Genomic DNA, 27,574 nt, shown 5'->3' on the forward strand with positions numbered 1-27,574 from the left:
CTATGTCTATCATTCCTCACTCTCATATCTCTCCCTCTATGTATCTCATTCCTCTCTCATATCTCTCCCTCTATGTATCTCATTCCTCACTCTCATATCTCTCCCTCTATGTATCTCATTCCTCACTCTCATATCTCTCCCTCTATGTATCTCATTCCTCACTCTCATATCTCTCCCTCTATGTATCTCATTCCTCTCTCATATCTCTCCCTCTATGAATCTCATTCCTCACTCTCATATCTCTCCCTCTATGTATCTCATTCCTCACTCTCATATCTCTCCCTCTATGTATCTCATTCCTCACTCTCATATCTCTCCCTCTATGTATCTCATTCCTCTCTCATATCTCTCCCTCTGTGTATCTCATTCCTCACTCTCATATCTCTCCATCTATGTATCTCATTCCTCTCTCATATCTCTCCCTCTATGTATCTCATTCCTCACTCTCATATCTCTCCCTCTATGTATCTCATTCCTCACTCTCATATCTCTCCCTCTATGTATCTCATTCCTCACTCTTATCTCTCCCTCTATGTATCTCATTCCTCACTCTTATCTCTCCCTCTATGTATCTCATTCCTCACTCTCATCTCTCCCTCTATGTATCTCATTCCTCACTCTCATATCTCCCCCTCTATGTCTATCATTCCTCACTCTCATATCTCTCCCTCTATGTATCTCATTCCTCTCTCATATCTCTCCCTCTATGTATCTCATTCCTCACTCTCATATCTCTCCCTCTATGTATCTCATTCCTCACTCTCATATCTCTCCCTCTATGTATCTCATTCCTCTCTCTCATATCTCTCCCTCTGTGTATCTCATTCCTCACTCTCATATCTCTACCCCTGTGTATCTCATTCCTCACTCTCATATCTCTCCCTCTATGTATCTCATTCCTCACTCTCATATCTCTCCCTTTATGTATCTCATTCCTCACTCTCATATCTATCCCTCTATGTCTCATTCCTCATTCTCATATCTCTCCCTCTATGTATCTCATTCCTCACTCTCATATCTCTCCCTCTATGTATCTCATTCCTCACTCTCATATATCTCCCTCTATGTATCTCATTCATCAATCTCATATATCTCGCTCTATGTATCTCATATCTCTCCCTCTATGTATCTCATTCCTCACTCTCATATCTCTCCCTCTATGTATCTCTCTCCTCACTCTCATATATCCCGCTCTATGTATCTCATTCCTCACTCTCATATCTCTCCCTCTATGTATCTCATTCCTCAATCTCATATATCTCGCTCTATGTATCTCATATCTCTCCCTCCATGTATCTCATTCCTCACTCTCATATCTCTCCCTCTATGTATCTCATTCCTCACTCTCATATCTCTCCCTCTATGTATCTCATTCCTCACTCTCATATATCCCGCTTTATGTATCTCATTCCTCACTCTCATATCTCTCCCTCTATGTATCTCATTCCTCACTCTCATATCTCTCCCTCTATGTATCTCATTCCTCACTCTCATATCTCTCCCTCTGTGTAACTCATTCCTCTCTCATATCTCTCCCTCTGTGTATCTCATTCCTCTCTCATATCTCTCCCTCTATGTATCTCATTCCTCACTCTCATATCTCTCCCTCTATGTATCTCATTCCTCACTCTCATATCTCTCCCTCTATGTATCTCATTCCTCACTCTCATATCTCTCCCTCTATGTATCTCATTCCTCACTCTCATATCTCTCCCTCTATGTATCTCATTCCTCACTCTCATCTCTCCCTCTATGTATCTCATTCCTCACTCTCATATCTCCCCCTCTATGTCTATCATTCCTCACTCTCATATCTCTCCCTCTATGTATCTCATTCCTCTCTCATATCTCTCCCTCTATGTATCTCATTCCTCACTCTCATATCTCTCCCTCTATGTATCTCATTCCAAACTCTCATATCTCTCCCTCTATGTATCTCATTCCTCTCTCTCATATCTCTCCCTCTGTGTATCTCATTCCTCACTCTCATATCTCTCCCCCTATGTATCTCATTCCTCACTCTCATATCTCTCCCTCTATGTATCTCATTCCTCACTCTCATATCTCTCCCTTTATGTATCTCATTCCTCACTCTCATATCTCTCCCTCTATGTCTCATTCCTCATTCTCATATCTCTCCCTCTATGTATCTCATTCCTCAATCTCATATCTCTCCCTCTATGTATCTCATTCCTCACTCTCATATATCTCGCTCTATGTATCTCATTCGTCAATCTCATATATCTCGCTCTATGTATCTCATATCTCTCCCTCTATGTATCTCATTCCTCACTCTCATATCTCTCCCTCTATGTATCTCTCTCCTCACTCTCATATATCCCGCTCTATGTATCTCATTCCTCACTCTCATATCTCTCCCTCTATGTATCTCATTCCTCAATCTCATATATCTCGCTCAATGTATCTCATATCTCTCGCTCCATGTATCTCATTCCTCACTCTCATATCACTCCCTCTATGTATCTCATTCCTCACTCTCATATCTCTCCCTCTATGTATCTCATTCCTCACTCTCATCTCTCCCTCTATGTATCTCATTCCTCACTCTCATATCTCCCCCTCTATGTCTATCATTCCTCACTCTAATATCTCTCCCTCTATGTATCTCCATTCCTCTCTCATATCTCTCCCTCTATGTATCTCATTCCTCACTCTCATATCTCTCCCTCTATGTATCTCATTCCAAACTCTCATATCTCTCCCTCCATGTATCTCATTCCTCTCTCTCATATCTCTCCCTCTGTGTATCTCATTCCTCACTCTCATATCTCTCCCCCTATGTATCTCATTCCTCACTCTCATATCTCTCCCTCTATGTATCTCATTCCTCACTCTCATATCTCTCCCTTTATGTATCTCATTCCTCACTCTCATATCTCTCCCTCTATGTATCATTCCTCATTCTCATATCTCTCCCTCTATGTATCTCATTCCTCACTCTCATATCTCTCCCTCTATGTATCTCATTTCTCACTCTCATATATCTCGCTCTATGTATCTCATTCGTCAATCTCATATATCTCGCTCTATGTATCTCATATCTCTCCCTCTATGTGTCTCATTCCTCACTCTCATATCTCTCCCTCTATGTATCTCTCTCCTCACTCTCATATATCCCGCTCTATGTATCTCATTCCTCACTCTCATATCTCTCCCTCTATGTATCTCATTCCTCAATCTCATATATCTCGCTCTATGTATCTCATATCTCTCGCTCCATGTATCTCATTCCTCACTCTCATATCTCTCCCTCGATGTATCTCATTCCTCACTCTCATATCTCTCCCTCTATGTATCTCATTCCTCACTCTCATATATCCCGCTTTATGTATCTCATTCCTCACTCTCATATCTCTCCCTCTATGTATCTCATTCCTCACTCTCATATCTCTCCCTCTATGTATCTCATTCCTCACTCTCATATCTCTCCCTCTGTGTATCTCATTCCTCTCTCATATCTCTCCCTCTGTGTATCTCATTCCTCTCTCATATCTCTCCCTCTATGTATCTCATTCCTCACTCTCATATCTCTCCCTCTATGTATCTCATTCCTCACTCTCATATCTCTCCCTCTATGTATCTCATTCCTCACTCTCATATCTCTCCCTCTATGTATCTCATTCCTCACTCTCATCTCTCCCTCTATGTATCTCATTCCTCACTCTCATATCTCCCCCTCTATGTCTATCATTCCTCACTCTCATATCTCTCCCTCTATGTATCTCCATTCCTCTCTCATATCTCTCCCTCTATGTATCTCATTCCTCACTCTCATATCTCTCCCTCTATGTATCTCATTCCAAACTCTCATATCTCTCCCTCTATGTATCTCATTCCTCTCTCTCATATCTCTCCCTCTGTGTATCTCATTCCTCACTCTCATATCTCTCCCCCTATGTATCTCATTCCTCACTCTCATATCTCTCCCTCTATGTATCTCATTCCTCACTCTCATATCTCTCCCTTTATGTATCTCATTCCTCACTCTCATATCTCTCCCTCTATGTCTCATTCCTCACTCTCATATCTCTCCCTCTATGTATCTCATTCCTCACTCTCATATCTCTCCCTCTATGTATCTCATTCCTCACTCTCATATATCTCGCTCTATGTATCTCATTCGTCAATCTCATATATCTCGCTCTATGTATCTCATATCTCTCCCTCTATGTATCTCATTCCTCACTCTCATATCTCTCCCTCTATGTATCTCTCTCCTCACTCTCATATATCCCGCTCTATGTATCTCATTCCTCACTCTCATATCTCTCCCTCTATGTATCTCATTCCTCAATCTCATATATCTCGCTCTATGTATCTCATATCTCTCGCTCCATGTATCTCATTCCTCACTCTCATATCTCTCCCTCTATGTATCTCATTCCTCACTCTCATATCTCTCCCTCTATGTATCTCATTCCTCACTCTCATATATCCCGCTTTATGTATCTCATTCCTCACTCTCATATCTCTCCCTCTATGTATCTCATTCCTCACTCTCATATCTCTCCCTCTATGTATCTCATTCCTCACTCTCATATCTCTCCCTCTGTGCATCTCATTCCTCTCTCATATCTCTCCCTCTGTGTATCTCATTCCTCTCTCATATCTCTCCCTCTATGTATCTCATTCCTCACTCTCATATCTCTCCCTCTATGTATCTCATTCCTCACTCTCATATCTCTCCCTCTATGTATCTCATTCCTCAGTCTCATATCTCTCCCTCTATGTATCTCATTCCTCACTCTCATATCTCTCCCTCTATGTATCTCATTCCTCACTCTCATATCTCTCCCTCTATGTATCTCATTCCTCACTCTCATATCTCTCCCTCTATGTATCTCATTCCTCACTCTCATATCACTCCCTCCATGTATCTCATTCCTCACTCTCATATATATCTCGCTCTATGTATCTCATTCCTCACTCTCATATCTCTCCCTCTATGTATCTCATTCCTCACTCTCATATCTCTCCATCTATGTATCTCATTCCTCTCTCATATCTCTCCCTCTATGCATCTCATTCCTCACTCTCATATCTCTCCCTCTATGTATCTCATTCCTCACTCTCATATCTCTCCCTCTATGTATCTCATTCCTCACTCTCATCTCTCCCTCTATGTATCTCATTCCTCACTCTCATCTCTCCCTCTATGTATCTCATTCCTCACTCTCATATCTCCCCCTCTATGTCTATCATTCCTCACTCTCATATCTCTCCCTCTATGTATCTCATTCCTCTCTCATATCTCTCCCTCTATGTATCTCATTCCTCACTCTCATATCTCTCCCTCTATGTATCTCATTCCTCACTCTCATATCTCTCCCTCTATGTATCTCATTCCTCTCTCTCATATCTCTCCCTCTGTGTATCTCATTCCTCACTCTCATATCTCTCCCCCTATGTATCTCATTCCTCACTCTCATATCTCTCCCTCTATGTATCTCATTCCTCACTCTCATATCTCTCCCTCTATGTATCTCATTCCTCACTCTCATATCTCTCCCTCTATGTCTCATTCCTCATTCTCATATCTCTCCCTCTATGTATCTCATTCCTCACTCTCATATCTCTCCCTCTATGTATCTCATTCCTCACTCTCATATATCTCGCTCTATGTATCTCATTCATCAATCTCATATATCTCGCTCTATGTATCTCATATCTCTCCCTCTATGTATCTCATTCCTCACTCTCATATCTCTCCCTTTATGTATCTCATTCCTCACTCTCATATCTCTCCCTCTATGTCTCATTCCTCATTCTCATATCTCTCCCTCTATGTATCTCATTCCTCAATCTCATATCTCTCCCTCTATGTATCTCCATTCCTCTCTCATATCTCTCCCTCTATGTATCTCATTCCTCACTCTCATATCTCTCCCTCTATGTATCTCATTCCAAACTCTCATATCTCTCCCTCTATGTATCTCATTCCTCTCTCTCATATCTCTCCCTCTGTGTATCTCATTCCTCACTCTCATATCTCTCCCCCTATGTATCTCATTCCTCACTCTCATATCTCTCCCTCTATGTATCTCATTCCTCACTCTCATATCTCTCCCTTTATGTATCTCATTCCTCACTCTCATATCTCTCCCTCTATGTCTCATTCCTCATTCTCATATCTCTCCCTCTATGTATCTCATTCCTCACTCTCATATCTCTCCCTCTATGTATCTCATTCCTCACTCTCATATATCTCGCTCTATGTATCTCATTCGTCAATCTCATATATCTCGCTCTATGTATCTCATATCTCTCCCTCTATGTATCTCATTCCTCACTCTCATATCTCTCCCTCTATGTATCTCTCTCCTCACTCTCATATATCCCGCTCTATGTATCTCATTCCTCACACTCATATCTCTCCCTCTATGTATCTCATTCCTCACTCTCATATATCTCGCTCTATGTATCTCATATCTCTCGCTCCATGTATCTCATTCCTCACTCTCATATCTCTCCCTCTATGTATCTCAGTCCTCACTCTCATATCTCTCCCTCTATGTATCTCATTCCTCACTCTCATATATCCCGCTTTATGTATCTCATTCCTCACTCTCATATCTCTCCCTCTATGTATCTCATTCCTCACTCTCATATCTCTCCCTCTATGTATCTCATTCCTCACTCTCATATCTCTCCCTCTGTGTATCTCATTCCTCTCTCATATCTCTCCCTCTGTGTATCTCATTCCTCTCTCATATCTCTCCCTCTATGTATCTCATTCCTCACTCTCATATCTCTCCCTCTATGTATCTCATTCCTCACTCTCATATCTCTCCCTCTATGTATCTCATTCCTCACTCTCATATCTCTCCCTCTATGTATCTCATTCCTCACTCTCATATCTCTCCCTCTATGTATCTCATTCCTCACTCTCATCTCTCCCTCTATGTATCTCATTCCTCACTCTCATATCTCCCCCTCTATGTCTATCATTCCTCACTCTCATATCTCTCCCTCTATGTATCTCCATTCCTCTCTCATATCTCTCCCTCTATGTATCTCATTCCTCACTCTCATATCTCTCCCTCTATGTATCTCATTCCAAACTCTCATATCTCTCCCTCTATGTATCTCATTCCTCTCTCTCATATCTCTCCCTCTGTGTATCTCATTCCTCACTCTCATATCTCTCCCCCTATGTATCTCATTCCTCACTCTCATATCTCTCCCTCTATGTATCTCATTCCTCACTCTCATATCTCTCCCTTTATGTATCTCATTCCTCACTCTCATATCTCTCCCTCTATGTCTCATTCCTCACTCTCATATCTCTCCCTCTATGTATCTCATTCCTCACTCTCATATCTCTCCCTCTATGTATCTCATTCCTCACTCTCATATATCTCGCTCTATGTATCTCATTCGTCAATCTCATATATCTCGCTCTATGTATCTCATATCTCTCCCTCTATGTATCTCATTCCTCACTCTCATATCTCTCCCTCTATGTATCTCTCTCCTCACTCTCATATATCCCGCTCTATGTATCTCATTCCTCACTCTCATATCTCTCCCTCTATGTATCTCATTCCTCAATCTCATATATCTCGCTCTATGTATCTCATATCTCTCGCTCCATGTATCTCATTCCTCACTCTCATATCTCTCCCTCTATGTATCTCATTCCTCACTCTCATATCTCTCCCTCTATGTATCTCATTCCTCACTCTCATATATCCCGCTTTATGTATCTCATTCCTCACTCTCATATCTCTCCCTCTATGTATCTCATTCCTCACTCTCATATCTCTCCCTCTATGTATCTCATTCCTCACTCTCATATCTCTCCCTCTGTGTATCTCATTCCTCTCTCATATCTCTCCCTCTGTGTATCTCATTCCTCTCTCATATCTCTCCCTCTATGTATCTCATTCCTCACTCTCATATCTCTCCCTCTATGTATCTCATTCCTCACTCTCATATCTCTCCCTCTATGTATCTCATTCCTCACTCTCATATCTCTCCCTCTATGTATCTCATTCCTCACTCTCATATCTCTCCCTCTATGTATCTCATTCCTCACTCTCATATCTCTCCCCCTATGTATCTCATTCCTCACTCTCATATCTCTCCCTCTATGTATCTCATTCCTCACTCTCATATCACTCCCTCCATGTATCTCATTCCTCACTCTCATATATATCTCGCTCTATGTATCTCATTCCTCACTCTCATATCTCTCCCTCTATGTATCTCATTCCTCACTCTCATATCTCTCCATCTATGTATCTCATTCCTCTCTCATATCTCTCCCTCTATGCATCTCATTCCTCACTCTCATATCTCTCCCTCTATGTATCTCATTCCTCACTCTCATATCTCTCCCTCTATGTATCTCATTCCTCACTCTCATCTCTCCCTCTATGTATCTCATTCCTCACTCTCATCTCTCCCTCTATGTATCTCATTCCTCACTCTCATATCTCCCCCTCTATGTCTATCATTCCTCATTCTCATATCTCTCCCTCTATGTATCTCATTCCTCTCTCATATCTCTCCCTCTATGTATCTCATTCCTCACTCTCATATCTCTCCCTCTATGTATCTCATTCCTCACTCTCATATCTCTCCCTCTATGTATCTCATTCCTCTCTCTCATATCTCTCCCTCTGTGTATCTCATTCCTCACTCTCATATCTCTCCCCCTATGTATCTCATTCCTCACTCTCATATCTCTCCCTCTATGTATCTCATTCCTCACTCTCATATCTCTCCCTCTATGTATCTCATTCCTCACTCTCATATCTCTCCCTCTATGTCTCATTCCTCATTCTCATATCTCTCCCTCTATGTATCTCATTCCTCACTCTCATATCTCTCCCTTTATGTATCTCATTCCTCACTCTCATATATCTCGCTCTATGTATCTCATTCATCAATCTCATATATCTCGCTCTATGTATCTCATATCTCTCCCTCTATGTATCTCATTCCTCACTCTCATATCTCTCCCTCTATGTATCTCATTCCTCACTCTCATATCTCTCCCTCTATGTATCTCACTCCTCACTCTCATATATCCCGCTCTATGTATCTCATTCCTCACTCTCATATCTGTCCCTCTATGTATCTCATTCCTCACTCTCATATCTCTCCCTCTATGTATCTCATTCCTCAATCTCATATATCTCGCTCTATGTATCTCATATCTCTCCCTCCATGTATCTCATTCCTCACTCTCATATCTCTCCCTCTATGTATCTCATTCCTCACTCTCATATCTCTCCCTCTATGTATCTCATTCCTCACTCTCATATATCCCGCTCTATGTATCTCATTCCTCACTCTCATATCTATCCCTCTATGTATCTCATTCCTCACTCTCATATCTCTCCCTCTATGTATCTCATTCCTCAATCTCATATATCTCGTTCTATGTATCTCATATCTCACTCTCATATCTCTCTCCCTCTATGTATCTCATTCCTCACTCTCATATCTCTCCCTCTATGTATCTCATTCCTCACTCTCATATCTCTCCCTCCATGTATCTCATTCCTCACTCTCATATCTCTCCCTCTATGTATCTCATTCCTCACTCTCATATCTCTCCCTCCATGTATATCATTCCTCACTGTCATATCTCCCCCTCTATGTCTATCATTCCTTACTCTCATATCTCTCCCTCTATGTATCTCATTCCTTACTCTCATATATCCTGCTCTATGTATCTCATTCCTTACTCTCATATCTCCCCCTCTATGTATCTCATTCCTCACTCTCATATCTCCCCCTCTATGTATCTCATTCCTTACTCTCATATCTCCCCCTCTATGTATGTAATTCCTCACTCTCATATCTCCCCCTCTATGTATCTCATTCCTCACTCTCATATCTCTCCCTCTATGTCTCATTCCTCACTCTCATATCTCTACCTCTATGTCTCATTCCTCACTCTCATATCTCTCCCTCTATTTATCTCATTCCTCACTCTCATATCTCCCCTCTATGTATCTCATTCCTCTCTCTCATATCTCACCCCTCCATGTATCTCATTCCTCTCTCTCATATCTCTCCCTCCATGTATCTCATTCCTCACTCTCATATCTTTCCCTCTATGGGCGGTATTCACTTGTTATGCCCCTGTACACGCCCAACAGGAGCTATTCAATTGTTTCTCCTGTCGGGCGCGATCAGCTGCCAGCGCACCATTTCAGCTCGCATTCCAGGGGGGTGTGAGCAGAAATGGGTGAAAACTGACATGTTTGGGAGCCCAAACATCACTTTTCGCGGTCGCCCCAAACACTTTGGTCGGGGGTAGCTGCTTTACGTTGCTAAACCTGACCACTTTGGGAGCGATCAGCACGAAGAACGGCAACAATTGAATAGCGCCCTGCGATCTCCCGTTACTTTAGACGTGAGATCGGGCACGCTATAACAATTGAATACCGCTGTATGTATCAATTCCTCACTCTCATATCTCTCCCTCTATTTATCTCATTCCTCACTCTCATATCTCTCCCTCTATGTATATCATTCCTTACTCTCATATCTCTCCCTCTATGTACTCATTCCTCACTCTCATATCTCTCCCTCCATGTATCTTATTCCTCACTCTCATATCTCTCCCTCCATGTATCTCATTCCTCACTCTCATATCTCTCCCTCTATGTATCTCATTCCTCACTCTCATATCTATCCCTCTATGTATCTCATTCCTTACTCTCATATCTCTCCCTCTATTTATCTCATTCCTCACTCTCATATCTCCCCCTCTATTTATCTCGTTCCTCACTCTCATATCTCTCCCTACATGTATCTCATTCCTCACTCTCATATCTCTCCCTCCATGTATCTCATTCCTCACTCTCATATCTCTCCCTCCATGTATCTCATTCCTCACTCTCATATCTCTCCTTCTCTGTATCTCATTCCTCACTCTCATATCTCTCCCTCTATGTCTATCATTCCTCACTCTCATATCTCTCCCTCTATGTATCTCATTCCTCACTCTCATATATCTCGCTCTATGTATCTCATTCCTCACTCTCATATCTCTCGCTCTATGTATCTAATTCCTCACTCTCATATCACTCCCTCCATGTATCTCATTCCTCACTCTCACATCTCTCCCCCTATGTATCTCATTCCTCACTCTCATATCACTCCCTCTATGTATCTCATTCCTCAATCTCATATATCCCGCTCTATGTATCTCATTCCTCACTCTCATATCACTCCCTCCATGTATCTCATTCCTCACTCTCACATCTCTCCCCCTATGTATCTCATTCCTCACTCTCATATCTCTCCCTCTATGTCTCATTCCTCATTCTCATATCTCTCCCTCTATGTATCTCATTCCTCACTCTCATATCTCTCGCTCTATGTATCTCATTCCTCACTCTCATATCTCTCCCTCTATGTCTATCATTCCTCACTCTCATATCTCTCCCTCTATGTATCTCATTCCTCAATCTCATATATCTCGCTCTATGTATCTCATTCCTCACTCTCATATCTCTCCCTCTATGTCTCATTCCTCATTCTCATATCTCTCCCTCTATTCTCATTCCTCACTCATTTATCTCTCCCTCCATGTATCTCATTCCTCACTCTCATATCTCCCCCTCTATGTATCTCATTCCTCACTCTCATATCTCACCCCTCTATGTATCTCATTCTTCACTCTCATATCTCTCCCTCTATTTAACTCATTCCTCACTCTCATATCTCTCCCTCCATGTATCTCATTCCTCTCTCATATCTCTCCCTCTATGTATCTCATTCCTCACTCTCATATCTCTCCCTCTATGTCTCATTCCTCACTCTCATATCTCTCCCTCTATTTATCTCATTCCTCACTCTCGTATCTCTCCCTCTATGTATCTCATTCCTCACTCTCATATCTCTCCCTCTATGTATCTCATTCCTCACTCTCATATCTCACCCCTCCATGTATCTCATTCCTCACTCTCATATCTCTCCCTCTATGTATCTCATTCCTCTCTCCCATATCTCTCCCTCTATGTATCTCATTCCTCACTCTCATATCTCTCCCTCTATGTCTCATTCCTCACTCTCATATCTCGCCCTCTATGTCCCATTCCTCACTCTCATATCTCCCCCTCTATGTATCTCATTCCTCACTCTCATATCTCACCCCTCCATGTATCTCATTCCTCTCTCTCATATCTCCCCCTGTATGTATCTCATTCCTCACTCTCATATCTCCCCCTCTATGTATTCATTCCTCACTCTCATATCTCCCCCTCTATGTATCTCATTCCTCACTCTCATATCTCCCCCTCTATGTACCTCATTCCTCACTCTCATATCTCTCCCCCTATGTATCTCATTCCTCACTCTCATATCTCTCCCTCTATGTATCTCATTCCTCACTCTCATATCTCCCCCTCTATGTATCTCATTCGTCACTCTCATATCTCTCCCTCTATGTATCTTATTCCTCACTCTCATATATCTCGCTCTATGTATCTCATTCCTCACTCTCATATCTCACCCCTCCATGTATCTCATTGCTCACTCTCATATATCTCCCTCTATGTATCTCATTCCTCACTCTCATATCTCCCCCTCTATGTATCTCATTCCTCACTCCCATATCTCCCCCTCTATGTATCTCCTTGCTCGTTCCATATCCTGGGTATTATGCTCACTAATTACAAGGGGTGTCACCTACTTTTGGCTATGTAGTATATCCCATTCCTCACTCTCCTTCCCTATACAAACGTGTCAGGTTAATCATTAAGAAAGGCCCAGGGGTTATGATGGAAAGCGACCACATCACCGTGACATTCCGCTGTAATCTGATCGTTTACCATGGTAGTTTTCGGAATGGTTACGTGATGTTAATGTTCCCTTCACACGACACGATGTAACACAATGCTCTGCCTCTTCCTAGGCATCCTCATTTACTCAAGTGCCATCAGCCCGATAATCTTCAGAATTATGGCGTTTAATTAGACTATTTGATTAAATTAACTTAAAGGATTCCCGTCTGTATGGAAGAAGAGGATTAAGATTTATGGCACCTACAACTCGTTAGCTCCCAATCATTAGAGAAGAGGCGGCTGTTGTGCTAATTTACACAGGAACTAGATAACACTGTATCCTATTCGATGTGTCCTGCTAGCGTAAAGTGCGTCCACTACTGCTCCCATTACTATAGAGAGGTCGTAAATATCCATTAACTGCACAAAGAAATTCTGCATTATTCATCCAAAGACACCGGGACACACGGTAACCCCACTTAACATACCGTGCAAAAGCAATCCAGCGTCATTCTTCAGTACATACAGACAGACAGATGGATAAGACAGTCCCAATGGATTATTGTTCATCCTGTAATAACTCGCCACTAAAACACACTATACCGTGCCTGCCTCTCCACGTGATCGCCGTGCTGAATTGAAAATATTTAAGGTGAAGGCCGGGCGCACGGTCAGGGACAGAGCTATCAGAGGCAAAACACATTGTAACATACAGAAACTACTCCAGTTATCAAATTGTTCTATGTGACATTTACACACAAACAAGTAATTGTAAGCATGTATTTATAAAGCTTTATATTCTGAGATGAGCTAGGAGCTATATATTCTGAGATGAGCTAGGAGCTATATATCCGGAGATGAGCTAGGAGCTATATATATATATATATATATATATATATATATATATATTTCGGAGATGAGCTAGGAGCTATATATGCGGAGATGAGCTAGGAGCTATATATTCTGAGATGAGCTAGGAGCTATATATGCAGAGATGAGCTAGGAGCTATGTATTCGGAGATGAGCTAGGAGCTATATATATATATATATATATCTATATATATATTTCGGAGATGAGCTAGGAGCTATATATGCGGAGATGAGCTAGGAGCTATATATGCGGAGATGAGATAGGAGCTATATATTCAGAGATGAGATAGGAGCTATATATTCGGAGATGAGCTAGGACGTGCACCTCTACCAACAATAAATCTACTTGAATATTTTACATTTACCCCCTCTTGAAGCACAACATGGTTCTGCTGTAAATGAGGCCCTTTGTACTATAGATTACATGACTATAGGTTTGCAAATTATATTCAAATGCTGCGTTTGTTATGTAAAGTGAAAAGCAGAAAATAAACAGAATCTGGGTAAAGAAATAAGGTCAACAAAAAAAAAAAGATGTAATTCGCTGATATTACTGCTACCATGCCACTACTCTCAGCTGGTACCATTGTGTTGCATCTGTATAATAAGGAGATACACAGTACAACCACCTACCTACTTATCACTACCCATTAGCTTACAGTATACTAATCCACCTACACATGGTACCACTGCCTACCTATCACTGCCACTTACCTACAGTATGTATCCCACTAAATACCACCGCTTCCATATCCCACTAAACACAATACCACCGCCTCCATATCCCACTAAACACAATACCACCGCCTCCATATCCCACTAAACACAATACCACCGCCTCCATATCCCACTAAACACAATACCACCGCCTCCATATCCCACTAAACACAATACCACCGCCTCCATATCCCACTAAACACAATACCACCGCCTCCATATCCCACTAAACACAATACCACCGCCTCCATATCCCACTAAACACAATACCACCGCCTCCATATCCCACTAAACACAATACCACCGCCTCCATGTCACAGACACGTATACTGGGTACACACGGGACGATCTGTTCAGCGAACGATAACGCTGAACAATCTCCCTGGAAATTCCCAGTGTGCTGGATAAACGATATTCTTCATCCACACACCAACGATATCATCAACGACCAACGATCGTTCTCCCATATGGAAAATGAACGATAACGTCCAGATTGGCCAGCATGCATGGACGATGGATGATATCGTTATCGTCCAGCGGGAGCACGTATCGTTGGTCGTTCATTGCATACACACGGAACAATATGAATGATATATCATTGAATGACATAATGATTGTTCATAGATAGCGTACCGTGTGTATGAAGAATTACAGTATTTATCCACCTACAAACAGTACCACTGCCTCCCTATCACTGCCACTTACCTACAGTATGTATCCCCGAGCACACACAGTACAACCACCTCCCTATCACTGCCACTTACCTACAGCATGTATCCCCGAGCACACACAGTACAACCACCTCCCTATCACTGCCACTTACCTACAGTATGTATCCCCGAGCACACACAGTACAACCACCTCCCTATCACTGCCACTTACCTACAGTATGTATCCCCGAGCACACACAGTACAACCACCTCCCTATCACTGCCACTTACCTACAGTATGTATCCCCGAGCACACACAGTGCAACCACCTCCCTATCACTGCCACTTACCTACAGTATGTATCCCCGAGCACACACAGTACAACCACCTCCCTATCACTGCCACTTACCTACAGTATGTATCCCCGAGCACACACAGTACCACCTCCTCCCTATCACTGCCACTTACCTACAGTATGTATCCCCGAGCACACACAGTACCACTGCCTCCCTATCACTGCCACTTACCTACAGTATGTATCCCCGAGCACACACAGTACAACCACCTCCCTATCACTGCCACTTACCTACAGTATGTATCCCCGAGCACACACAGTACAACCACCTCCCTATCACTGCCACTTACCTACAGTATGTATCCCCGAGCACACACAGTACAACCACCTCCCTATCACTGCCACTTACCTACAGTATGTATCCCCGAGCACACACAGTACCACCTCCTCCCTATCACTGCCACTTACCTACAGTATGTATCCCCGAGCACACACAGTACCACTGCCTCCCTATCACTGCCACTTACCTACAGTATGTATCCCCGAGCACACACAGTACAACCACCTCCCTATCACTGCCACTTACCTACAGTATGTATCCCCGAGCACACACAGTACCACTGCCTCCCTATCACTGCCACTTACCTACAGTATGTATCCCCGAGCACACACAGTACAACCACCTCCCTATCACTGCCACTTACCTACAGTATGTATCCCCGAGCACACACAGTACAACCACCTCCCTATCACTGCCACTTACCTACAGTATGTATCCCCGAGCACACACAGTACAACCACCTCCCTATCACTGCCACTTACCTACAGTATGTATCCCCGAGCACACACAGTGCAACCACCTCCCTATCACTGCCACTTACCTACAGTATGTATCCCCGAGCACACACAGTACAACCACCTCCCTATCACTGCCACTTACCTACAGTATGTATCCCCGAGCACACACAGTATCACCTCCTCCCTATCACTGCCACTTACCTACAGTATGTATCCCCGAGCACACACAGTACCACTGCCTCCCTATCACTGCCACTTACCTACAGTATGTATCCCCGAGCACACACAGTACAACCACCTCCCTATCACTGCCACTTACCTACAGTATGTATCCGCGAGCACACACAGTACAACCACCTCCCTATCACTGCCACTTACCTACAGTATGTATCCCCGAGCACACACAGTACCACTGCCTCCCTATCACTGCCACTTACCTACAGTATGTATCCCCGAGCACACACAGTACCACCTCCTCCCTATCACTGCCACTTACCTACAGTATGTATCCCCGAGCACACACAGTACCACCTCCTCCCTATCACTGCCACTTACCTACAGTATGTATCCCCGAGCACACACAGTACAACCACCTCCCTATCACTGCCACTTACCTACAGTATGTATCCCCGAGCACACACAGTACAACCACCTCCCTATCACTGCCACTTACCTACAGTATGTATCCCCGAGCACACACAGTACAACCACCTCCCTGTCACTGCCACTTACCTACAGTATGTATCCCCGAGCACACACAGTACAACCACCTCCCTGTCACTGCCACTTACCTACAGTATGTATCCCCGAGCACACACAGTACAACCTCCTCCCTGTCACTGCCACTTACCTACAGTATGTATCCCCGAGCACACACAGTACAACCACCTCCCTATCACTGCCACTTACCTACAGTATGTATCCCCGAGCACACACAGTACAACCACCTCCCTATCACTGCCACTAACTACAGTATATATCCCCGAGCACACACAGTACAACCACCTCCCTATCACTGCCACTTACCTACAGTATGTATCCCCGAGTACACACAGTACAACCACCTCCCTATCACTGCCACTAACTACAGTATATATCCCCCTAACACACAGTACAACCACCTCCATGTCACTGCCACTAAACTATAGTATATATCCCCCTAATACACAGTACAACCGCCTCCATATCACTGCCACTAACTACAGTATATATCCCCCTAACACACAGTACAACCGCCTCCATGTCACTGACACTAAACTATAGTATATAATATATCCCCCTAACACACAGTACAACCGCCTCCATATCACTGCCACTAACTACAGTATGTATCCCCCTAACACACAGTACAACCGCCTCCATATCACTGCCACTAACTACAGTATGTATTCCTCTTACACATAGCACAACCTCCTCCATATCACTGCCACTAACTACAGTATGTATTTCCCTTACACATAGCACAACCTCCTCCATATCACTGCCACTAAATTATAGTATATATCCCCATAACACACAGTACAACCGCCTCCATATCACTACCACTAACTACAGTATGTATTCCCCTTACACATAGCACAACCTCCTCCATATCACTGCCACTAACTACAGTATGTATTCCCCTTACACATAGCACAACCTCCTCCATATCACTGCCACTAACTACAGTATGTATTCCCCTTACACATAGCACAACCTCCTCCATATCACTGCCACTAACTACAGTATGTATTCCCCTTACACATAGCACAACCTCCTCCATATCACTGCCATTAACTACAGTATGTATTCCCCTTACATATAGCACAACTTCCTCCATATCACTGCCACTAACTACAGTATGTATTCCCCTTACATATAGCACAACCTCCTCCATATCACTGCCACTAACTACAGTATGTATTTCCCTTACATATAGCACAACCTCCTCCATATCACTGCCATTAACTACAGTATGTATTCCCCTTACACATAGCACAACCTCCTCCATATCACTGCCACTAACTACAGTATGTATTTCCCTTACACATAGCACAACCTCCTCCATATCACTGCCACTAACTACAGTATGTATTCCCCTTACACATAGCACAACCTCCTCCATATAACTGCCACTAACTACAGTATGTATTTCCCTTACACATAGCACAACCTCCTCCATATCACTGCCACTAACTACAGTATGTATTCCCCTTACACATAGCACAACCTCCTCCATATCACTGCCACTAACTACAGTATGTATTTCCCTTACACAGAGCACAACCTTCTTCATATCACTGCCACTAACTACAGTATGTATTTCCCTTAAATATAGCACAACCTCCTCCATATCACTGCCATTAACTACAGTATGTATTTCCCTTACACATAGCACAACCTCCTCCATATCACTGCCACTAAACTATAGTATATATCCTCCTAACACACAGTACAACCGCCTCCATATCACTGCCACTAACTACAGTATGTATTCCCTTTACACATAGCACAACCTCCTCCATATCACTGCCACCAACTACAGTATGTATTTCCTTTACACATAGCACAACCTTCTATATATCACTGCCACTAACTACAGTATGTATTTCCCTTACATATAGCACAACCTCCTCCATATAACTGCCACTAACTACAGTATGTATTCCCCTTACACATAGCACAACCTCCTCCATATCACTGCCACTAACTACAGTATGTATTTCCCTTACACATAGTACAACCGCCTCCATATCACTGCCACTAACTACAGTATGTATTCCCCTTACACATAGCACAACCTCCTCCATATCACTGCCACTAACTACAGTATGTATTCCCCTTATACAAAGCACAACCTCCTCCATATCACTGCCACTAACTACAGTATGTATTCCCCCTACACAGTACAACCGCCTCCATATCACTGCCACTAACTACAGTTTGTATTCCCCTTACACATAGCACAACCTCCTCCATATCACTGCCATTAACTACAGTATGTATCCATCTAACACACAGCACAACCGCCTCCATATCACTGCCACTAACTACAGTATGTATTTCCCTTACACATAGCACAACCTCCTCCATATCACTGCCACTAACTACAGTATGTATCCCCCTAACACACAGCACAACCGCCTCCATATCACTGCCACTAACTACAGTATGTATTCCTCTTACACATAGCACAACCTTCTCCATATCACTGCCACTAACTACAGTATGTATTCCCCTTACACATAGCACAACCTCCTCCATATCACTGCCACTAACTACAGTATGTATCCCCCTACACAGTACAACAGCCTCCATATAACTGCCACTAACTACAGTATGTATTCCATTTACACATAGCACAACCTCCTCCATATCACTGCCACTAACTACAGTATGTATCCCCCTACACAGTACAACAGCCTCCATATAACTGCCACTAACTACAGTATGTATTCCACTTACACATAGCACAACCTCCTCCATATCACTGCCACTAACTACAGTATGTATCCCCCTACACAGTACAACAGCCTCCATATCACTGCCACTAACTACAGTATGTATTTCCCTTACACAAAGCACAACCGTTTCCATATCACTGCTACTAACTACAGTATGTATCCCCCTACACATAGCACAACCTCCTCCATATCACTGCCATTAACTACAATATGTATTTCCCTTACACATAGCACAACCTCCTCCCTATCACTGCCACTTACCTACAGTATGTATCCCCCTACACAGGGCCGGTTCTAGACATTATGGAGCTCAGGGCCACCACCTCCCTATCACTGCCACTTACCTACAGTATGTACCACCACCTCCCTATCACTGCCACTTACCTACAGTATGTATCCCCCTACACACACATCATCACTGCCCCCTTATCACTGCCTCTTACCTACAGTATGTATCCCCCTACACATAGTACCACAACCTCCCTATCACTGCCACTTACCTACAGTGTGTATCTCCCTACACACAGTGCCACCACCTCCCTACCACTGCCACTTACCTACAGAATGTATCCCCCTACACAGGGCCAGTTCTAGACATTGTGGAGCTCAGGGCGAAAGTTCACAGTTGCGCCCCCCCCCCCCAAAAAAAAAAACAAAAAAAACAAAACAACAACAACAACTTTTTGTAGATGATTTTCCTCTGCGCACGCTGAAAGCACATGCTCTTCCGTAAAGGGGGTGTGTCATTGTGGAACACCCCCAATTCATCACACTGTGGGGCGTGCCCAGCACTTATGAAGGTGCTGGGCTTCCCCTCAAGTTCTCCCCTCATGGCGAATTATTGCCATGTGCAGTAATGCGCTTTACACAGTAATGCCCTTTATAAATACATTATGCCACATGCAGTAATGCTCTTTATAAACACATTATGCCACACACAGTAATGCCCTGTATAACACATTATGCCACAGGCAGTAATGCCCTGTATAACATATTATGCCACACGCAGTAATGCCCTGTATAACACATTATGCCACACGCAGTAATGTCCTGTATAACACATTATGCCACATGTAGTAATGCCCTGTATAACACATTATGCCACACGCAGTAATGCCCTGTATAACACATTACACCACACGCAGTAATGCCCTGTATAACACATTATGCCACACGCAGTAATGCCCTTTATAACACATTACACCACACGCAGTAATGGCCTTTATAACACATTACACCACACGCAGTAATGGCCTTTATAACACATTATTCCACATGCAGTAATGCCCTGTATAACACATTATGCCACATGCAGTAATGCCCTGTATAACACATTATGCCACATGCAGTAATGCCCTGTATAATACATTATGCCACATGCAGTAATGCCCTGTATAATACATTATGCCACATGCAGTAATGCCCTGTATAATACATTATGCCACATGCAGTAATGCCCTGTATAACACATTATGCCACATGCAGTAATGCCCTGTATAATACATTATGCCACATGCAGTAATGCCCTGTATAATACATTATGCCACATGCAGTAATGCCCTGTATAACACATTATGCCACATGCAGTAATGCCCTGTATAACACATTATGCCACATGCAGTAATGCCCTGTATAACACATTATGCCACATGCAGTAATACCCTGTATAATACATTGTGTCACACACAGTAATTCCCTTTATAATACAGTATCCCCAATTCAAATTACGCCACACATTAGTCCCTTATTCATGTTATGACACACAGTGGTGCCCCTTTTACACAATGCCCAAATTAGTGCCCCTTATGCACAAGGTCCACAGTACATAGTAGTGCCCCCTAATACAATGCCCACAGTAGTAGTGCCCCAGTAATAATGCCCCCTATAGTAGTAGTCATGATGTCCCTCCCATAGTGCTCTATGCGGGAGCCGGAGCTCTGGAGTGAGCTTCGGCTGCCACTGCAGGGAGGGAGCCGGGTGCCAGCTGATAAATATCAGTGGGTGCCTGGCAACGCGGGAGAGACCGGCGCTAGTTTTTTTTATTATTATGGGGTTTTTTTTTTTTTGTGTGGCCTTCTGGGGACTGAGTGGCGCCCTCTAGGGGCCGGCGCCCCGGGCGACTGCCCTGTTAGCCCGTCCCTAGACCCGCCACTGCCCCTACACAAAGTACCACCACCTCCCTATCACTGCCATTTACCTACAGTATGTATCCCCTACACAAAGTACCACCACCTCCCTATCACTGCCACTTACCTACAGTATGTATCCCCCTACACAAAGTACCACCACCTCCCTATCACTGCCACTTACCTACAGTATGTATCCTCTACACAAAGTACCACCACCTCCATATCACTGCCACTTACCTACAGTATGTATCCCCCTACACACACATCATCACTGCCACTTACCTACAGTATGTATTCTCATACACACAGTACCACCACCTCCCTCTCACTGCCACTTACCTACAGTATGTATTCCCATACACACAGTACCACCACCTCCCTCTCACTGCCACTTACCTAGGATGTTTCAGGATAATATGAGAGATATTGCTATGACATGTCTTCCTACTGGGCTTCAGCCCAGTAGGACCTTGTCCAAAGCCAGATGCCCCCTTACACACTCCTGTTAATGACAAGAGTGGATGAGCTGGAGATGAAGAGGACCACTTCTGTGCATGTATCAGAATGGCCGGGAACTGGGTATAGGCACTATAGTAGCATTGCCGCAATATCTAAATGTAAATCAGCAAGGCGGCCGTCCCGCTAGTGACAGTAAAACACAGTATGGTCAGCGCTGCCTGCCAGACCCACAGAGCCAATAGCTGGCACAATGATTCGTCTACCAGCTGGTCCGTCTCTTATCTGCAAACTCCTTACAAAGACACAGATCGCTGAGAGCGACTATTCGCAGACACACTGCGGCTCGCTCTGCCGTCACCGGTTGCATATTCTATTAGTATTAGCGGCGTTATTATAAAGCGATGCAAACTTTGGGAGCTCTTTCCAGTGTTAGAATTAATCAACAAATAAATTAGCTCTCGAGTGTGATCGACCCTGTATCTGAATGGAGTGTAAGCTCTCCGTTCTAGGTGTGGAATAGGCATTATCCCACGTCTCGCCCCTGTGTTCTGCGCAGAGACCAGGACTTACAGAGAGGGCAATGTCAGGAGGGCAGACCAGGACTTAGAGAGAGGGCAATGTCAGGAGGGCAGACCAGGACTTAGAGAGAGGGCAATGTCAGGAGGGCAGGACACAGAGAGGTGATCGCATCACAGGTTGCAGCTGGCTCCCGTCACGTCACACGAGAGTTTCAGCTGAAGGTTCCCCTCCATCCGCTCCAATATAAATATTACTCTGCAGCATACAGAATGCGGCACTTCAGATCTACGACCCAATTTCCCACCTGGTGAAGGTCACGCAATGCACGGAGGGGGGGGGACCCCAGCCCCACATGACCTTACACAGAGGTGAGGGAGGTGAATAAGACCCGCTAGAGGTAGCTCTCCCCTTACCGAGACATAACCATCACTACATATATCATACCATTAATATGCAGGACCACCTGCATGTCTCCTGGCCTGTCAGGAGCCACACAAAGCCCCAGACCATGAGGGATAAGAGACATGTACTCACCGTACTGCGGCCGGGGAGAGAGGAAGGAGATCCTGCCCAGTCCACCGGATCCCAAACCTCCAGACGGTAGGACCTGCAATCCCAGGGAGACACTGAGCCAATGGCAGCGATGGAGACAGCCTCCCGGCAGCTGCACCTTGCTGTATCTCATGTGGATGTGAGAGAGAGAGAGAGAGAGAGAGGAGAGAGAGAGAAGAGAGAGAAGAGAGAGAGAGAGAGAGAGAGAGAGAGAGAGAGAGAGAGAGAGAGAGAGAGAGAGAGAGAGAGAGAGGGGAGCTGTTCTGGACTTACCCTCCCCCCTCTATCCCATTCTCTCCACTCCTCCCGAACCCACCGCAGGCTGCTTCATTCTGGGATTTCCAATCCTTTCATTCTGCGAGATGTGATAAACTGCTGAAATCCCCCCCCCCCCGAGCTTCATACAGCGGTGACAGCTTGGAACAGATGCAGAGCTCACTACGGCCTGGGACCACAGGGGTTAATGACACATTGCAGCTCTGGCAGGGACAGTCATGTGGATGCACGATCCCGAAACCCGCAGGCACCATCCACGGGAAACGCTCTGTCACCTGCAGACACCAGGACGATGGGACATTATCTGGCGTCAGAGTCGTGGATGCACGGAGCCACCACCCAGCTGACAGCCTGAGGGTATATACAGGAAAGCCACAATACATCCAGCAGATATTATAATATTCTGTGTATAAACCACCACATATTCTACAGGGCTGGTTACAACCCCGGAATAATAATTTAGGCAAACAGGATGAGGACACAAGAGCTTACACTCTAATTGGAAACAGGGGGGACTGATAGGAGTGCCACACAGCGTGTTTTATGCAAATGATATTCGGCTATTTCCTAAAGTACAGAAATGTCCTACATACAGCACCGACCAGAGTAACACCCGCAAACCTGCCCTGCACACGTGTAATTCATATGGTGCTTTCTATGTAGAGATAATACACTCACACAAACGCATGGCGGCAAATACAAGGACTTCTGTCAGTCTCACCAAGGAATGCTGGGGATTATAGTCCCACAACTAGACAAATGAGTTAAACTGCACGTTTCGCTGACACAATGATTCGACCTGTCACAGGACAACCCCCAGCCCTGTCCCCAATATGCACTAAAAGGTCAATAAAAGGAGGGAGCGTAAAATCAGCGGCCTTTAATCCGGTCAGCACCGCAGCGATGAACGCGTCTCACTGCGGCCTGTGATTATAGCGCGCTGGAAGAGCACAATGTCTGTCTGGGACTCTCCAGGAGTCGTTTCTGTCCGGCCCCGGCCTGGTAACGCTGCGAGATGTGAGACGACCGCAGTGTCTGGCGCCCGCTGACGTGCCAGGGTGTTTTAGCACCGGCCCTGTGCCCCCATAACTGGGGATTTTCATGGAGTGTGTCCCTGGTGAGGAGGGAGATTTACATGTTGTCATGGTAACCGGATGAAAGCTGCACTACCCGGAGCACGGCGGGGGGCACGGGGCTGACTTGTTCATGTATTGTTGTCTAAAACAAGTCAAGGAGATTCCCTTTCTTCCTCCGGCAGCAATAGGAGGAATCCAGGAAAAGCGTGTCTCAGCCGGTCCCTGGTGATCTTATTCCCGGCCTAATTACACGGCCTCCTGCAACGAGCGCTGGGGTCACTGATCAAGTCACCCTGTTTACTAGAGAAGGGCCCCAGGGTTCTCGTTAAACCCCAATGCATAGCAAATGCTCACATAAAGCCTTCATTCATTATTTATATGTCTGCCTTTGCCGTCTCCCAGTTATACTGTCTGGCTGTAATAGGGATATTCCTGAGAGGAGAGCGGACCCGGAGGTGCCTGCAATATTCCCTGCACCCTAAGACCCCATAACCAATCTCTGTAATGGGGGAGGGGGGGATTCAGTAAACACACATGTCATTCTGGGCACATATGATACACAGAATGCATGGCTGTACTGCAATTAGGGCCTCATTCAGAGCCGCTCGCTATTTGCGGTCGTTCGTTTTAAAAAAAGGGGGTGGCTATTCAAATGAACCGTTTGCACTTTACGGTCTGTTCACGCCTCTAAGTCTGAACGAGCGAGCAAAACTTGCGGTCGAAATTTTGAAAAATACGCCCCCTTGCCGCTCGCACCATACGTCATGTCCGCTATTTATTAGATTAATCGAGTACATCGAACAGCGTATGAACTGCTCGCTATTCTTGTGGCTGGTTTATTCAACCGCTATATTGCGAGCAGTTCTGACTTAAAAAAAAACCAAGTGACGTGGTCAATGACGCTGCTGTATTAATTATGCACACCCTTAAAACGCCCGTTTTGACCTTTAAGCACGCCTGCGTTCTGATCTCCACTCCCCGTTTTCAAGCACCTTCCCCTGTTACCACCCACATACGCCTCCTCCTGTCATTCAAAATGTCAGGCATTCGCTATATAGCGAACAAACGATTTTCGGCCGCACTGACTGGTTCGCGCATGCGTATTACAAACCGTACGCATGCGCAGATGTGCGAACATCGCTCGGAACGAGCGGCTCTGAATGAGGGCCTAAGACCCCATAAACAATCTCTGTAATGGGGGAGGGGGGGGATTCAGTAAACACACATGTCATTCTGGGCACATATAATACACAGAATGCATGGCTGTACTGCAATTAGTTCACATGCATGTAGCGTGCAGTTACAGCCTCGCTGTCAAGGGCATTCTAACACGACGGAATCGGTATGATTTACCGCTGGACCCATACCCGGCGGTTGGAATCCCAACAGCGGCATCCCGGCAGAGGAGGAAATCCCGCAGCCGGCTGTCGGGATTAGGTCCGCCGGCTTCCCAACTGCATACCAATACGACTACATGCCCGTATTCTTGATGGTTTATAACCATTGATGGTCAATGGCCAACTCTACTATGAATTGTGCGTATGGTTGCAAAAGATGACACTTATCATCACAAGTGCAGTATGAATGAAATCGCTCGATGCGATCACATATGAAGTTAAAATTAGTCCTTTATTATGCAAACCTGCAAATGAGGAAACGGCAATGTTGCCTATGTATTCGCTATTCGCATTGGCTGGTTCTACTGATCTGACAACCATCCTCTAAAAGGAGAGGAATACAACTGCCGCCTTAAGAACAGATGTTTTTCCTTTTACGGGCGACGCATATAATCAGGTTTTAACCTTGTTTATTTTATGATGAATAGATACCCCTCCTCTTCCCAATCAGAGAATGTACACAAGCACACTGAAGTGCCAAACGTCATGGGATAGCAAGTAAAGGTATTGGTAGGTGGCGTCACCAAACTGTGATGTCTTGGAAATGCCCAGACCTGCATCGGTTGTAATCTGACATATCGTAAGTCAGTATGAACACCGGCTAGGCTGCTCATGTCAAGGCGACGTCAATTAAGAGTTCGAACGGGGCTGTGTGTCCTCTGTATGGTGTCACGTGTGTACCGGGAATACCTCATGGAAGGCATTACCACCCACCGTGGGCAGGAGCTTTATGATCATGACCAGTGGCACCTGCCCAGAATTGTCCGTGGTAACAGATAAGCGGCACTCGCTCTAATCACATCCACTGCAGGAGGTACCAGGCGTATATCCAGCAGGTCAGTGCAGGGTTCTTTAGCTTCCATGGGATATGGGAGCAGAAGACCCACCAGATTGTCCCTGTTACCACTACGGCACTGGGCACAGCGCCTCACCTGGGCTTGTGACGTCGCTAATTGAACCCTGAAGTACCAGCAACATGTGGCGTGGTCCGATGAGTCACGGTTCCAGTTGTTTTAGAATGATGGTAGGGTTCGGGTGTAGCGCAGACCCCATGAGGCCATGGGACTCAGTCATTAACAGGGCACCATGCAGTGGGGTGTGATCACGTGACATGGGTTGGGTCTGCCTGAACACGTCAGTGACCAGTAACCGCTATGCTGCATTGCTTGATGACCAATTGCAGCCCTACATGGAATTCATGTACCCCCACAACGATGGAATAATCCAGCAGGATAATGCACCGTGTCATCGCCTGACACAAACCCAATCAAGCATTTATGGGACGTGGTGGAGAGGTTCATTCACACCCAAGATTCTGCACCTACAAATATCAGAGAGCTGTGAGAAGCTATCCAGATGGCATGGGTCAACATCTCTCCAGTGGTCTTCTAACCACTTGTGGAATTGATGCCACGTTGAGTTGCTGCACTTTGCTGGGCAAGAGGGGGTCCTGCACGATACTAGGCATCTATCACGTGACTTTTGGTACTTCAGTGTACAGTACAATAATGACAGGACCAGCAGAGGAGTCTGCACATTAGATTGGGCAATATGCACATCCCCAGGACCAAATTTACCTATAGCCAATCCCAGGACTAGACCAACCTGTAACCAATCCCATGG

At 44.7% G+C, this 27,574-nt stretch overlaps 1 protein-coding gene across 11 annotated transcripts in view; it reads right to left on the reverse strand.

The window, feature by feature from the left end:
- Window positions 1-27,574, reverse strand: part of RAP1GAP (RAP1 GTPase activating protein) — a 269,542-nt gene that overhangs the window by 169,338 nt on the left and 72,630 nt on the right. Inside the window, exons 1-2 of one of the 11 annotated variants that reach the window (XM_088459488.1) lie at window positions 23,476-23,521; window positions 23,185-23,257 (exon numbers count right to left, since the gene is read on the reverse strand). The exons of 9 other annotated variants lie outside the window; for them this stretch is intronic. The gene's annotated coding sequence lies outside the window, so the exon portion shown is untranslated. Of the gene's footprint in view, window positions 1-23,184; window positions 23,430-23,475; window positions 23,522-27,574 lie in introns of those variants that run through there. One more of the 11 variants, XM_088459486.1, reaches the window with a different exon arrangement.

The sequence above is a fragment of the Taudactylus pleione genome, unplaced genomic scaffold (assembly GCF_031769625.1).
Source record: "Taudactylus pleione unplaced genomic scaffold, aTauple2 ptg000912l, whole genome shotgun sequence".
NCBI lineage: Eukaryota > Metazoa > Chordata > Amphibia > Anura > Myobatrachidae > Taudactylus > Taudactylus pleione.